At 39.3% G+C, this 16153-nt stretch overlaps 1 pseudogene; it reads left to right on the top strand.

The window, feature by feature from the left end:
* The first annotated feature begins 2486 nt into the window (after positions 1 to 2486).
* LOC122882572 lies at positions 2487 to 12074 on the top strand (annotated as a pseudogene).
* Positions 12075 to 16153: the final 4079 nt, after the last annotated feature.

The following is a 16153-nucleotide window of genomic DNA, read 5'->3' as shown; positions in this document are numbered from 1 at the left end:
AAACACAAGTCGATCAACATATGAACAGTTGCTAGTTAGTAAACTTTCGATGTCACTATCGTCTGGTTAAAGGTGACCACAGATCCAAATCTTCACTGCTTTTTGTAATATTGGCCACAGACATTTTCAAATCTTTAGAGCAACTGTAATATTAAACAAAGGGAACATTTTATTTTAAATTATTGATATTGACACTTCTATCAGTGCCTTGTTTTTCAACCATATTTGTCATAGAGTGCAGTATGTGCTTTATAAGGTTCAGCATATAGCTACGTTTCCCCGTTGTCCACTCTAAACATCACAGGTAAAGCACAATATTCCTGTATTACCTGACTGGCTTAGAAGCATTGCAGGCACTTTGTTGTTTGGTTCAGATGACATCTGTCAGCACATCTAAAGGCCAAAGTGTTTATAGCTGTTTATGCAAGTTCTCCGAATTAAAAAACAAAATATGTATTTGTAATTGCCCTCCAGATTATATAGATATTGTCTGATCTGGCGCAGGACAACATCAATCCCAGTGCCTTACAAAACCGTCAACAAATCATAATTGCCAAAAACACGTCATCTGATCTGGCACTGCTATGGTTACGGCCTGGTTACGTTTAGGCACAAAAATGCCTTCAGGTCAGGGAAAGATTGTGGTTTGGGTAAAAAAAAAAAAAACAACTACTTGGTTCAAGAATAGGTTCACAGTTTTTCAAGTCTGTTTTAAAACAATAATCAGAATCCCATATGAACATTGAAGCAGTTTTTGCCTGCTGTAATTATTCCTTCTATTCATACTGGCCATTAAAAGATAACTTCCTAATGCACTTCAAATGTAAGAGATGGGGGAGAAAATCCATAGTCCTCCTCCTGTGCAAAAACACAAGCCAAAGATGATCTGATGAAGGTGAGGATGACCAGTACTGGGCTTTTGGTGGTGATGAGGGACTCTGGGTGTCACAAACAGAACTGATTCACCAAAAGTTTTGGTGAAAAACATCCAGGGCTGGTCACTATACTCTCTCACCAAGTCATACAGTAATTATCTTACAGGTATGAACTTACTAATGAAGCTGCTTTGACGACCGTGGCCACTTGATGCCGCTGTGCGACGACATGTCTGCTCTTGTTCTAACGTGCAAGTTAAATAACTGAGTCAACATAAAAATAAGAATCAAACGGTGCTATAACTGAACCACCGATGCGGAACAATTGCATCACGCTGCGAGGTCCGTTGTAACAGTGCGCATTAATGCAGTAGGAACTTCACATTATTTCTCATGCATAATTCCTCCTGACGTGCCTTACAGCAAGAAAGGGCACGGAAGACTCCACTATAACTATATATTTTCTTTTCTTCTTTTCCTTTCGGCTGTTCCCTTTCAGGGGTCGCCACAGCGAATCATGTGCCTCCATCTGTCCCTGTCCTCTGCATCCTCTTCATTCACACCAATTAACTTCATGTCCTCTCTCACTACATCCATAAATCTCCTCTTTGGTCTTCCTCTAGACCTCCTGCCTGGCAGCTCCAACCTCAGCATCCTTCTACCAATATATTCACAGTCTCTCCTCTGAACATGTCCAAACCACCTCAATCTGGCCTCTCTGACTTTATCTCCAAACCATCTAACATGAGCTGTCCCTCTGATGTCCTCATTCCTGATCCTGTCCATCCTCGTCACTCCCAAAGAGAACCTCAACATCTTAAGCTCTGCTACCTCCAGCTCTGCCTCTTGTCTTTCCTTCGGTGCCACTGTCTCTAAGCTGTACAACATCGCTGGTCTCACCACCGTCTTGAACACCTTTCCTTTCATTCTTGCTGATACTCTTTTATCACACAACACACCTGACACTTTTTTCCACCCGTTCCAACCTGCTTGCACTCGCCTCTTCACCTCTTTTCCACAGTCTCCATTGCTCCACTATAACTATATATACTCCACCTGAATAGTGATTGAGTGCAGATGTGCGTTCTTTGGGAGTGAGCAGGCCGCGTGATCATGGTTAAATAATAAATAAACATTGACTTTCCACACGAGACACGGAGAGCGCTCTCCTAAATCCTGCAATTGATCCATCTGACTATCCATTTACCCAAACTCCCGGACCTCCTCTTCATGTGGACTTTGTCTTGGTAGCTGTACGTTTTCATACTTTTATTTTGTTATTTCATGCTTTTTTTTTGGTTCACATGAAAAACAAATTACAAACTTACACGGACCCTTTTCCTACATTTAAAAAAAAAAAAAACCTTAAAATTTGCCTTAATTTTCAATTCAAAAGAAACCTTTAAAAACTTTTCCTCAGAATCTGCAGATCAGAGAAGAAGTAACAAACAAAATAACACAAATAACACAAAAATAAGAGTTGTTTTTTGGTTTTGTTTTCCATGTTTATTCGGTTACCAATTTCAAGACGAAAACAAGAAAACAAAGTCATTTTTCTTTTTAAAGCTTCACAAACCGAGGGCACTCGACATCCGGGTCACGTCTCGCTGGGAAGGAAAGATGGCGGCAGCATCAGCAGGCCGAGAACGAAAAAATAGTAATCGAAAGTTTACGGGAAAAACAAGTGGAAGTGGAAATATCTTTTGTGAGGCGGTTGAGCGCGACTGTTCTGTGAATGGATCAGAGGTAGGTAATGCTAGTTGGGCTGATATGGATTGCAGTGATGAGAGGGATGAAGGGAATGAGGGGGAAGTAGGGAGATTGATACATATCAATCAAGATAAAGGGAGTAAAAGAGCTAGAAGTGATAATGAAGAGAAATCGGAGAATGAAGATGACGAGATAGAGGAAATCAAAGAGAAAGACCTGACAAATACACAATCATAGTAAGATTTAATGAGAAATCGCAAAATGACATGAAGAAAATCAACCCATTTACTTTGACAACATCCCTGGCGAATAAAGTGGGAGAAATAATATACGCAAAAGTGCTAAATGATGGTAATCTACTGATAAGGTGTGCAAATGAAAGTCAAGTTGAGAAAGCTCTTAAAATGAAAGAGATAGGGAAAATTAAGGTGGAAAGCTCAGGGAAATTGGGGGGGAAAAATGATGTTGGAAGTAAAGGAGTCATCACAGGAGTGCCAATGAGTGTAGGAATGGATGAAATCAAGAAGAATATCAAGGGAGGAAAAGTAATAAAAGCTCAAAGGCTGAAAACAACAAGAGAAGGAGTGAAAAAGGAAAGTGAAACAGTATTGATTGAATTTGAAGAAGACAATGTGCCAAAAAAGGTGTTCCTGGGTTTCTTGAGTTACCCAGTGAGAGTTTATGTTCCAAAACCATTGAGATGTTTTAACTGTCAAAGATTTGGTCATATAGCTAGGAACTGTAAAGAGCAGAGAAGATGCGCAAGATGTGGGGGGGATCATGAATATGGGATGTGTGGAGCAGGAGTACAGCCAAAGTGCTGTAATTGTGGTGGAGCTCATAATGTGGCCTACGGAGGTTGTGAGATTATGAAACGCGAGAATGAAATCCAGAAGACAAAAGTAGAAAGGAAAATGACCTACGCTGAAGCAGCAAGCATGGTAAATGGAAAGAACAAAGGTAGTAGCAATAACAGTAACAGTCAAGGGACAATCAGGAACCAAGAGCAGGAAAAAAGATCAAATGACAGGGTTTACGTGGATAAAAGAGACTTGGTTACATTCATTGCAGGTGTTATTAATAGTACTGCGGATGTTAAATCCAAAAATGATAAAATTCAGCTAGTGGTTAAAGCAGCGGTGAATCACCTTGGATTAATAGGACTGACGTGGGAAGAGGTGAGGGAAAACCTTGCCATTCAGTCAAGTCAGGATGTACCATGGGTTGGTTAATCTTAATTATGGTAATCCTCCTACAATGGAATGCCAGGAGTTTACTGGCTAATGGTCAGGAATTTAAACACTTCATTAAAACACTGGCAGTGAAACCGGACATTATCTGTGTTCAAGAAACTTGGCTGAAACCAAACTTAGATTTTATAATTTATGGATATTTAGGGATAAGAAAAGATAGAGATCTTGGAAAAGGCGGGGGTTGTGCTACATTTATCAAGAAAGGAATCCCATATAGACAGCTGGGTGTGGGAGAAGATCAGGAAGGTGTAATGGTGGAAATATGGGATGGGGGGGGCCAAATGGTCATAATAAATTATTACAATCCCTGCAAAAGTTTGGATCTGAATAACTTACTGACAATACAAGGGCAAGACAAAAATAAAGTGGTGTGGTGCGCAGACTTCAATGCTCACAGTACAGTGTGGGGAGAGGCGATCATACTGACCCAAATGGAAGGGTAATTGAAGAGTTGATGGAGGATAGGAATTTAGTATGTATGAATGATGGTAGAGGTACAAGAATAAATGTAAATACAGGGAAAGAATCAGCAATAGATCTTACCTTAGTATCTAACTCACTGGCTGGTATTAGTAACTGGGAGATTTGGACACGTGATACAATAGGTAGTGATCATTACCCAGTTGTTTGTTCAATTGGAGAAAGAGGGGAAAAAAGACCAGGTGATGGAAGTCCAAAATGGATATTTGAGAAGGCAGATTGGGACAAGTTCCAGATATTGAGTGAGGAGGAGATAATGAGGATGGAGGTATCTGAAGATGTCGATGAGCTGAGTAATCAGCTTACATCAGCAATAATAATAGCAGCAGAGAGGTCTATTCCAAAAAATAAAAATAGGAAGAAGAGAAAATTGGTACCATGGTGGACAGAGGAATGTCGGCAGGCAGTAAGGGATAGGAATAAAGCATTCAGACTACTCAAAAGAACCCATAATATGCAACATTTAATCCAGTACAAGAAGGCACAGGCTACAGTGAGAAGAACAGTACGACAGGCTAAGAGGGCTAGCTGGAGGACGTTTTGTGATGGGATAGGTAGAACAACTCCAGTAGGTGCAGTATGGGGAATGATAAAGAGGATGGGAGGAGATAGAAGGGAATGGGAATACCCGGTTATAATAACAGAGGAAGGTTCAGCAGTGTCAAATAAGGAAAAAGCAGAGAGCATGGTCAAAGCATTTGCAAAGATACATAGTTCAGAAAACCTATCAGACAAAGAGAGAAGAAGAAGAGAGGGGAAAATAAGTCATTATCCAGGGATATTAGAAAGGAAGGAGAAAGTAGATTGTATAATAGATGAGCCATTTACAATGGAAGAAATGAAGAGAGCAATAAAAATGTCGAGATCATCATCACCAGGTAAAGATAAAGTATGCTATGTGATGTTAAAAAATTTAGGTGAAAGTGTGCTTCTGAAATTGTTGCACCTGTATAATAGAGTCTGGGAAGAGGGAAGATTGCCAAAAACATGGAAAGAAGCAGTTGTAATTCCGATAAGGAAACCTGGCAAGGATCCATCAAAACCCATCAGCTATAGACCAATAGCATTAACCTCTAATGTGTGCAAAATAATGGAAAGAATGATAACAGAAAGGTTATCATATGAGTTTGAGAAAAAGGAAAAGATAGCAAATTATCAGAGTGGGTTTAGGAAAGGTAGGAGTACCATGGATGCAGTTGTTAGACTAGAAGGTGAAATAAGGAGAGCCCAGGAAAATAAAGAGGCAGTAATTGCAGTGTTTTTGGATATAGAAAAAGCTTATGATATGATGTGGAAGGAGGGAGTTCTGATTAAGTTACACAAGTTGGGGATTGGAGGGAGAGTTTTCAATTGGGTAAAAGATTTTTTGTGTGAAAGGAATATCCAAGTAAGAATAGGATCAGAACTGTCAAGTCAGTATACGGTAGAAAATGGTACACCTCAAGGTAGTGTAGTGAGCCCACTACTATTCATAATAATGATTAATGATATCTTTTTAAAGATTCCAGCTGATGTAGGTAGGTCACTTTTTGCAGACGATGGGGCTCTGTGGAAGAGGGGGAAAAATATGGATTATGCAGTTGGGAAAGTGCAAGGAGCTGTAGATAAAGTGGTGGAGTGGGGGAAAGAATGGGGATGTAGATTCTCAGTGGAAAAAACCAAAAGTGTTTTCTTTACTAATAAGAGAATAGATGAAAGATTGAAAATAAGGATGTATGGGAAAGAAATAGAGAGAGCAGGAACATTCAAATTCCTGGGGGTGCTTTTTGATTCCCGTTTAACATGGGCAGATCATATTAGAAGAGTAGTGGAAAAAAGTAAAAAAGTAATAAATGTTATGAGATGCTTGACTGGTAGAGAATGGGGGGCAAGTTGCCAAGCATTGAAAAGAGTTTATGTGTCCCTGATAAGATCTACAATGGACTATGGCAGTATAGTGTATACATCAGCAGCTAGATCCCATTTAAAACAATTGGATGGGATTCAGGCTCAAGCGTTGAGAGTGTGTAGTGGAGCTTTTAAGACATCGCCTGTCTCAGCTATCCAGGTAGAGGTAGGAGAGATGCCTCTGGAACTAAGGAGACAGCATATAATAGCAAATTACTGGGTTAACTTGCAGGGGCATAATGACTCGCACCCCACAAAAGAAGCGCTGAAGGAATGCTGGAGGAAAGAGAGAAGTAAAAAGGACAACTTTGGTCATATAGGGAATAAAACAGCAAAAGAGCTTGGGACATCTGATATGAAAATCAGCTCTTCAATAGTTCATCCAGTCATAGCCCCATGGAAGATGAGATGTCCGGGGGTGGATTGGTATCTATTAGAGATTAAAAGGAAAGAAAAAAGTGCGGATTTGGTTGGGGTGTTTAATGATTATATGACTAAAGTATATAAAAACTATACTCAAATATATACAGATGGCACTAAGAACCCTGAAACAGGGGTAACAGGAATGGGAGTGGTGGTTCCAGCAAGAGGAATAGAAATCAATAGAAGAACATCTAATAACTTAGCAGTTTGTACAGTGGAGATGGTTGCAATTTTAGTCGCATTACGTTGGGTGGAAGAAGCAAAAATTGACAGAATCATAATATGTACAGACTCAGCTTCAGCTCTAGTTAGTCTAGTATCGTTCCAGTCAAGTAGACAGGATATACTTTATGAAATTCTCTACTCAGTTACAAGAATAACACACCAGGGAGGACTAGTTACATTTTTATGGGTTCCAGCGCATATAGGAGTGAAGGGGAATGAAAAAGTGGACAAGGTTGCTAAGAAGGCATTAAAGAAGGAATATGTAGAAATGCAAATAAGAATCAGTAAAGCGGAAGTAAAATGTATAATCTGGGAAAAAATTAACCAGAAATGGCAAGAAATGTGGGATAGTGGGGAAAGGGAGACATTTATACCATATCCAAAAGAGTATTAAAGTAAATAAGGTAGGAGGGGAAACAGAAAAGAGGAAACGGTACTAACGAGACTGAGGCTGGGACACTGTGCTCTAAATAAAACATTAAAAATGGTGGGGAGACATCAGACGGGTATGTGTGAGGAGTGTCAGGAAGAGGAATCGGTGGAACATGTAATTCTACATTGTAGGAAATATCAGAGGGAGAGAGGGACAATGAATAATAGACTAAAGGAACTAGGGGTGCAGAAACTCACTTTAAAAACAATATTAAGTATGAATGATAGAGCTCAGGTGAGAGAATTGTTGGGTTTTTTAAGGGGTACTGGGCTGTATTATAGGATCTAAAGGTAGGGTTTTTATTTTTTTTTTTTTTTTTTTTTTTTTTTCTCTTGTTTCTTTCCTTCCCCCTAAATCCCTGGGAAATTGTAGATAATAGTCTACTGATTGATCCACACTCCAGAACAGAAGGTGGCGGTAATGCTCCATTAAGCTGGTTGCCAACCGCCGTTAAAAAAGAAGAAGAAGAAGAGAAGCTTCACAAACCGGAAGCGGAACCAGAATTCTGACCCGTTTGTTTTGTTTTGTTTCACGGAAGATACACGGACCCATCCACAGGAGGAGATACTACAGGAATACCAACCTGCTGCTGGCTTCAACCAGTTAACGTGAGTTTCCAGACACCAACAACTCAGATAGATAACTTTATAGAGAAGTAAGGTGTCTAACTTATCTGTGTTTACAGCGTAGTTGGTCGGAGAGAAAATGGCGTCTGGATTCGAGCAGGATCTCTCCTGTCCTGTCTGTCGGGACATATTTAGAGACCCTGTTGTTCTGTCATGCAGCCACAGCTTCTGTAAACACTGTCTGAAGATATGGTGGAGAACGAAACAAACACGCGAGTGTCCTGTTTGTAAGACTGCATCTCAAAGAAATAACCCGCCATGTAACCTGGTGTTAAAGAACCTGTGTGAGGCCTTCTTACTGGAGAGAGATCAGAGAGCTTCAGCAGGGTCTGAGGCTCACTGCAGTCTGCACTCTGAGAGACTCAAACTCTTCTGTCTGGACCATCAGCAGCCAGTGTGTGTCATCTGTCGAGATTCAAAACAACCACAGATTCAGACCCGTCGATGAAGCTGCACCGGATCGCAGAGAGGAGCTCCAGAACTCTGTGAAGCTCTTACTGGAGAAATTTGAGCTCTTTGAAGAAGTTAACATGTACTGTGATCAAACAGCAGAACACATTAAGGTCCAGGCCCGTAACACAGAGAGGGAGATTAGGGAGCAGTTTAAGAAGCTTCACCGGTTTCTACAAGAGGAAGAGGAGGCCAGGGTCACTGCTCTGAGGGAGGAAGAGGAGCAGAAGAGTCAGATGATGAAGGAGAAGATTGAGGCTCTTAAAAGAGAGACAGCAGCTCTTGCAGAGATAATCAAACCCACAGAGGAGGATCTGGAAGCTGAAGACGTCTCATTCCTGCAGAACTACAAGGCTGCAGTGGAAAGAATCCAGCAGCGCCCCCTGCTGGATGATCCAGAGCTGGTCTCAGGAGCTCTGATAGATGAGGCCAAACACCTGGGCAACCTGACCTTCAACATCTGGAACAAGATGAAGGAGATGGTCTCTTACACTCCTGTGATTTTGGATCCAAACTCTGCTCATCCAGAACTCACCCTGTCTGCAGATCTGACCAGTGCGAGACGTGGACAGAGACAGACGCTTCCTGAAAACCCAGAGAGGTTTGACTGTTATCGTATTGTCCTGGGCTCTGTTGGCTTTAACTCAGGGATTCACAGCTGGGATGTTGAGGTTGGAGACAGTACAGACTGGTCTCTGGGTTTGGCAGCAGAATCTCTCCGAAGGACAGGACGCACAGACATAAAGTCTGGATTATGGACACTAGTGTTTCATGAAGGTAAATATAAAAAAATCTCCCCATCAGATCCCCCCACTGCTCTCTCAGTGAAGAAGAAGCTCCAGAGGATCAGAGTTCATCTGGACTGGAACAGAGGAAAACTGTCATTTTCTGATGCTGATACTAACACACACATACACACCTTCACACACACTTTCACTGAGAAGCTGTTTCCAGTCGTTACCGCTGGGAATGACCTTCCGCTGAAGATATTACCAGTGGTCTCAGCCTGATGTTAATGACGAAGATGGTGATTAATGATGAGCATAGCAGTGACATTTTTGATTATGATGAAAGTTGAAAAAGTGACGTGAGAAATTAACTTCTTTGGCATTATACCAGTCTTTTTCCATGTCCCATAAAGTGCTGTAAATTTACTAAAACAACTTTCAAGGGGCATGTTTTCTTACTAACTGATGTTAATTATGACTTTATGTTACTGTGATTCATAACAGCTTTGAATGTGGTTGAACTCATAAATAAAAAACCTGGACCAACTGGAAAGATGCCTAATGGCTAATTTTTGAAAGTATCAGGAAACATCTTTTGTGGCCAAGTCAGATGAATATTTTATGTTTGAGGTGTTTGTTTTGATCAGTAAATTGTAAGAAGATGTAAAACATTATCACCAACTGCTGTGGTTTACATTACAAAGACTAAAACTGTGTCTAACATGATGGGTTTTTTCCTAGAAACACATACAGTAGGTAGTCAATGTCAGAGGGGAACAGTGTACTACAAATATCCTCCTGACTCAAGTAGAAGTAGGATTAGTTGTCTCTAACTGTCTGACTTTTTCACAGCCTTCTTATCTGACAGACAGAACTGGATGGCACAAGGTTTTCTACAGTTGAAAGAAAATGAATTATCATTAAAAGTAGTTAAAAACAGGGTTGGTGCAGGAGTTGGAGACAGGTTCCAAAAACATAGTCTTTGACTTTGGCTTAAATCCAAAAATAATCAGACTTCAGACAGAAATTTAACATCTGGTGCACAAAGCTGCCTTATTCTTGACTATCTCAGACTAATTATGAAAAAAAAATTACAAAATGTTGTAGTTTTAATGTGGTAATTTTCAGAATTGTATCTGAAAAACTGAATTTTTGACAGTATTTTGAATTCTTTCCTCATGTAAACCAGTAAACAGTCGATGGAAATAGAGCATCTTTAAAAATCAGTTTGTCATTTATGGAGCAATCGGTCTTTGTAAAAATAAATTACAGACATCTCTATGTTGTCTAGATGAAGTCCACAGTCTTGATAACTGCATTTTTGACATTAGTTTGAAATCTGCCTTTAAGCCTTAAGTCTTAGTGTGAAGCCACCTCTGATTTTCCTGTTTCTGCGGGTAGCTCAATATGATCAAGACCCGGGTGATGGACAATGAACATCTCATATCAGTAGTCATCAACCCTGCTCCTGGAGAGCTACTGCCATGCATCTTTTAGGTATCTCCCCGCTCTAACACACCTGATTCTAATTATTAACTCATTACTCAGCCCTTGACAAGCTTCAGCTGCTTCCACTCACATTTTTTGCATAACTGACACCAAACTAACACATGCTTTCTTGGTTGGTAGATCATGACTTGCTCTTGGTGTTTAACGTTGTGAGTTTGAGTCCTGCGTGATGGAGAATAAATTCGCTAATGTCCACTCGGCCATTGTGCCGTGTGGATTAGAAAGGTGTGTCTTCATTTTATAACTGTGGTCCGGGATGTTCTGCTGATGGACTGCATTTGTCTTCTTTTTTCATCTTCCTCCTCTTCCTCCTTCTTCTTCTTCCTCTTCCTCAAAATGCCCGGCCCCAACTCACAGCTATAATTTGCTTTGTGTTCTGGGTTCTTTAAGACATTTTTACAACTAAAAAACAAGTAACCACTTCGAGCTGCTCAGCTACATTCACTAAAGCAGAAAACATGCCCACTGGGAGACTTTTATAGCTACAAAGGCATTTTAAATGGGTACATTATTACATTTTATTTTTATTTGGTATGAAATATAAGCATACAGACAACACAAATCACAAGCCCTTTTTGTAAGCCTTTTTTTAACTGTCTCAACGAGACTCAGAGAAACGTGTTCATGCTTTTGTTTCTAGTAGACTTGATTACTGTAACAGTGTCTTTACAGGTCTCTGTAAAAAATCCATCAGACCGCTGCAGCTTATTCAGAACGCTGCTGAGTCCTCACTAAAACTAAGAAAGTGGAACACATGAACTGGTTTCCTATGCATCAAAAAATAATATTGACTTACAAAGAACTGAATGGTTTGGGGCCACAACACATCTGTTACGAGCCAGCCAGAGCTCTTACATGATCTGGGACAGGTTTTACTCACTGTCCCCAGGGTCAGAACCAAACATGCAGAAGCAGCTTTCAGTTTCTATGCACCGCAGATCTGGAATAAACTCCCAGAACACGTGAGGCCTCCTTTAAAACAAGGCTTAACACGTTTCTGTTTTCCACTGCCTTTCCCGTGGTCATTCAAAGATACTTTTTCACTTCTTAAATCTTTTAAATCTATTGTATTTCTACTGTTTTAAAAAAAAATCATCTTATTTATTCTTTCTTTTAATGCTTTATAAATACTTGCCTTGTCAGCAGGTGTCACTGTTGTTATAATGGAAATACAGCATGTAGCTCTGAGTAACTATTTAGGCTTTCATTTCCTAAAAGTCAGTCTTTATTTCTCTGAAACTGTCTACTGTAAGATTAAAACTTAATCTGAACCAACTCTGTATGGGTGAAACTGGTCCCAGTAAGCTTCTTTTTATTGCACTGGCTGCCTGTGCGGGTGCAACTTGTTTAAGGTGGCCATCTTAAGTGTAAACAGACAGGTGGTACTTAAATAGCCAATATATCCAGTCCCAATCAATTACAATAATAACAATTAAAACCTTTCTACAGAAAACAACCCCCCCCCCAAAAAAAAAGAATGCAAAATGTTGCATTTCTTTATAGTAGAGATAAACATGTTGTGTCACACCTTTTGATCACCTGTAGACTACTGTGGTAAAATTGCAAAATAATATAATAACAGATACTAAGCCATCCAAATGTAAATACCTTAAACAGTGTTTAAGGCCTCAAGAGTAAACTATAGAAAGCACCCTGATGGTAAATCCTTGCTCAGGCATCTTTCATATTTAATAATATGAATACAAACTGTATGAATACAGTTGCTGCCCCTCATTACAGGATGTTGTTGTTATTAAAACCTTTATTTAATCATTTCATCTCTTGGAGAAGAGACCCGAGTACAGCAGAAGAAATAAGAACACACAATAATAATAACACAGCCAGTCACACACAAACAGCATCAGAAACTGTCACACACATCTCTAAAAAGGTCCAAAATTAAAAGTTTAAAATCATCCAATGGGATGAGATCTTCAAGTTTTAAAGTCTTCTTTAGTTCCTTCCATTTATATGGTGCATTTACAACCTCATACACCCTCTCTAAAAAACAAATTACAGTTAACTTCCACAAGTGTGCTGCTGTGACAGCAAGGCAAAAGTGAAATCAGAGAATGTAATTCCTGCCTGTATGAGTGTTTCTTATTGGCTCTGACCACAACACTGCCGTGGGTGCAGTGAGAACATGGAAAGTTGATCACAGGTAAACAATAAAAGACATTGTGTGTGTGTGTGTGTGTGTGGGGGTTATAACCAAAATAAAAGTCCAGCTCACCGATAAACAAAGACGGAGGGATGCATGACATCAACGGCGTTTGGTATCGTCATTGGTTTAACTTGTGCACTTTCTCTGTAATATAAACATGCTTTTGCTGTTTTTCTGTATACTTTTTTATTTTCAGTATAAAACACGTTGATTGCATTTCTTGTATGTGTACTGAAAAAGTGCATGATTATGTCATTGTTGTTATGTCACAGCAGATATGTAATCAAATCACTGACTGAACCAGATCCCAGTTTAAAAATAGAACGATTAAGATTTATTGTTTTATTACTGTTATATTATTCTGTTGTTAGTCTCCATGGAAACCAGGCTGGTGTTTGATGGGTAGATGGTGGTCCCGTGACTCAGCAAAACACACACACATGCAAACACACACATGCGGTTGCCATGGTAATCAGATTGGCAGGAAGGCTGGCAGCGCTGTGACTCAGCTTGTTGCCGGGTGAATCAGTAAAATACACTGTGGCTGTGAACGCTTGGTGTTTATTATCTGCTGGCTGCTACATAATAGAATAGTAGATATGAACTGAATATGAACAGTTTGATGAAGTGGAATTCAGGTACAACAGTGTATATATTAATACATCATATATATACAGTATATGACATATTAATAGTATTATCATTATTGAGTCATGTAACAGTCCTGTCGCTCCCACTGGATTCTGTTGGTACTTTTTACAGTTAAAGACAGAATACGAAAGTAGTGTTATCGCTGTTCAACCCCAATGAAAATACATGAAATACATCATTATAACGTTAACCATATACACTTACCTGTATTTCAGATTTTATGTTGTACATACATAGCTATATACCACTTCTCATACATATCTGTGGTCCTTACCATTAACCCGTTATATTTTGACATTGTGTACATTTGGGTTTTTGCACCTTACTGATAATCTTTATTCTAATATTTTTATATTTATTTTCTATTTGCACTCTTTCCTACTTTGGACTACAACTGTTGCACAACAATTTCCCACGGGATAAATCAGGTTCTATCTTATCTTGAAGTCACTCAATACCAACAACTAATTAAAACTGTAATTTATATTGGAAGTCCAAATGTAAAAAGTACTAAAAATATCATCTTAAAGTTTGGGATTTGATACTTCTCATAACCCCAAAGTTTTGGGGGGTTTTTGTGCCCCTAAATAATGTGGGAGAACATTTTTTGGGATTTTGTATAGCTAATGGGCACTACAACAAAATCAGAGAGTTTCTTTAAAAATGAAGTTAGGAACACAAATAGAGAGAGGGGAGAAGCGATGAATCGTACAAATGGGGAACCCCTTTTGGACAATCTTTCCTCTTGGATTGTCTGTTTCATAAAGTTGCAAAAATTTAGACTCACCCACTCAATTCTAGAGGTGTACCTGCAAAGCTAAAGCTAAGGAAACAGCCATCATCGGGCTAGTTTTCGGTAGCCATTAGCTTCTCTACTTGTCTACTATTAGAGAACAAACATAACTCTCAATAATAAATTCCCACTGAAATGTGCCCATTATAACATAAAATAAAAGAAAACTCAACATTGTCAAACCCTCAGCCATAGTGGTCTACCAGCAGTAGACATGCTAACAGATTAGCTCGCTCGCGATAGCTCGGCTTCCCTCAACAGTCATGTGACCCTCACCTTGCAGGTCATAGCAGTCTGCCAAGAGTGGCCCCTTTCAGATGCTGTCATACTGACCCTTCAGGCTGGAATTATGTTTCTCCAAAGCTAAAGGTCTCTGTGGGTCTATGCAGAGAAGGGTGTTGTGGGTAAACTGTAGGTCGCACATGCTCACGCTCGTGTACACACCTGAACACGGAACAAGCTGACTGGTTGATTTAACTCCTGGTGAAAGTGGGTGATGACAGACTGCTCAGGAGAAATTAGGAAAATGCAACACCCCCCAAATTATAGCCTATTGTTTTCTCGTGGCCTTGTAGCAAATGTCTGGAGGGCCTGTACTGGGCCACAGCCCGGATGTTGGAAACCACTGTTTAAAGTAACTGAACTCCTCCCTCTTTTTTAAAGAAATGTTAATATAAATATATATATTTCCATGTATTTTTATATTCCAAATTATACATATCTATCTCTGCTGTTAGTTTGTACATCCATATGCTACCATTTTAAAATGTCATGTATTTTTATTGTTTGTTAAATGTTTTTGTTTTAATAGCTAAAAATGGCAGTTAGTGATTAAGTTTGTTTATCTTCTGATTATTTCAGTGTATTTTCTCTTCTGTAAATCGGCTACTCTCATACTTCACTGTTGTCACCTCCCAGTAAAGTCCCAGTAAAGTCCCAGTATGTTCTTCTGTTTGGATAAAATGCTTTACTTTGCACGTTGTAGCTCCGCCCCGCCGGACCGCCGCGTCTTCGACACACAACAAACCTCCACCGTCCACAGACACGCAGCAGCGTCAAGTGAAGCGAACTGAGCGACTACCGGAAAAGTAAAGGCCTTCAAAATAAAAGCCTCAGATGAGTAGTATTGAAATATCAACTTAGAAACTTCACATTTGTTTGGTTATTTCTGTTGTTAATACTGTAGATATTTGAATGTGAATATAGATAAATAAATAAACACCCATTTCTATAAGTATTATAGTTTTTCTTCAGAACATCGCATTATTTGGCCTGTAGGTGTCAGTGAATGTAGACTGACACGACAGATGTGCAGTAAAGTCATTAGTTAAACAGATTAGTAGTGCAGTTTGGTACATTGTCTTCAGAGGCCTTGTTTTCCTCAAATGTTTATGAATTTAGCATGAAAAATGATTGATTAGATTTTTTTTTTAAATATGAGAAAAGCATGCGAGTGTGTGTGTGTGTGAGAGAGAGATCTGCAGCTTTAAAATGTATTTCAATCGGACTCTGAGGCTATAAGATGACTCATTCGCCCCACAACAAACTGATTTCGGGTCTCGAAGTTTCGCCAAATAAATGATACACTGAAAGTCGTGGATAAGTCGTTAAACCTAGTGTCAAAGCGAATGTGTTCATGCACTGGAGATTCTACTTTTCCTCTCCATATGCACATCATACGGGTATGATCCACACTTATTACTGTTTGTTGTTTTAACAACCTTTCCCTTTAACATTTTAACAGCATCCCCCTACAGTGAAGATGAAATGAATCTCATCAAAGCTCTGGCAACAAGGCTATTTCAAGAAATCAACATGTTGTTATTGTCTTTCATCTGTTTTTATTGTCTTTATCCATTGTATTCTTTTTTATAGTTGTTTTTTTATATATATGTGTTCTCTTTTTCAAAATACAAGTTATTTTTCTTAATGTTCATATTTGTCTG

Source organism: Siniperca chuatsi, linkage group LG2 (genome assembly GCF_020085105.1).
Source record: "Siniperca chuatsi isolate FFG_IHB_CAS linkage group LG2, ASM2008510v1, whole genome shotgun sequence".
Lineage (NCBI taxonomy): Eukaryota > Metazoa > Chordata > Actinopteri > Centrarchiformes > Sinipercidae > Siniperca > Siniperca chuatsi.
This window is presented reverse-complemented; position numbering and strand designations above follow the sequence as displayed.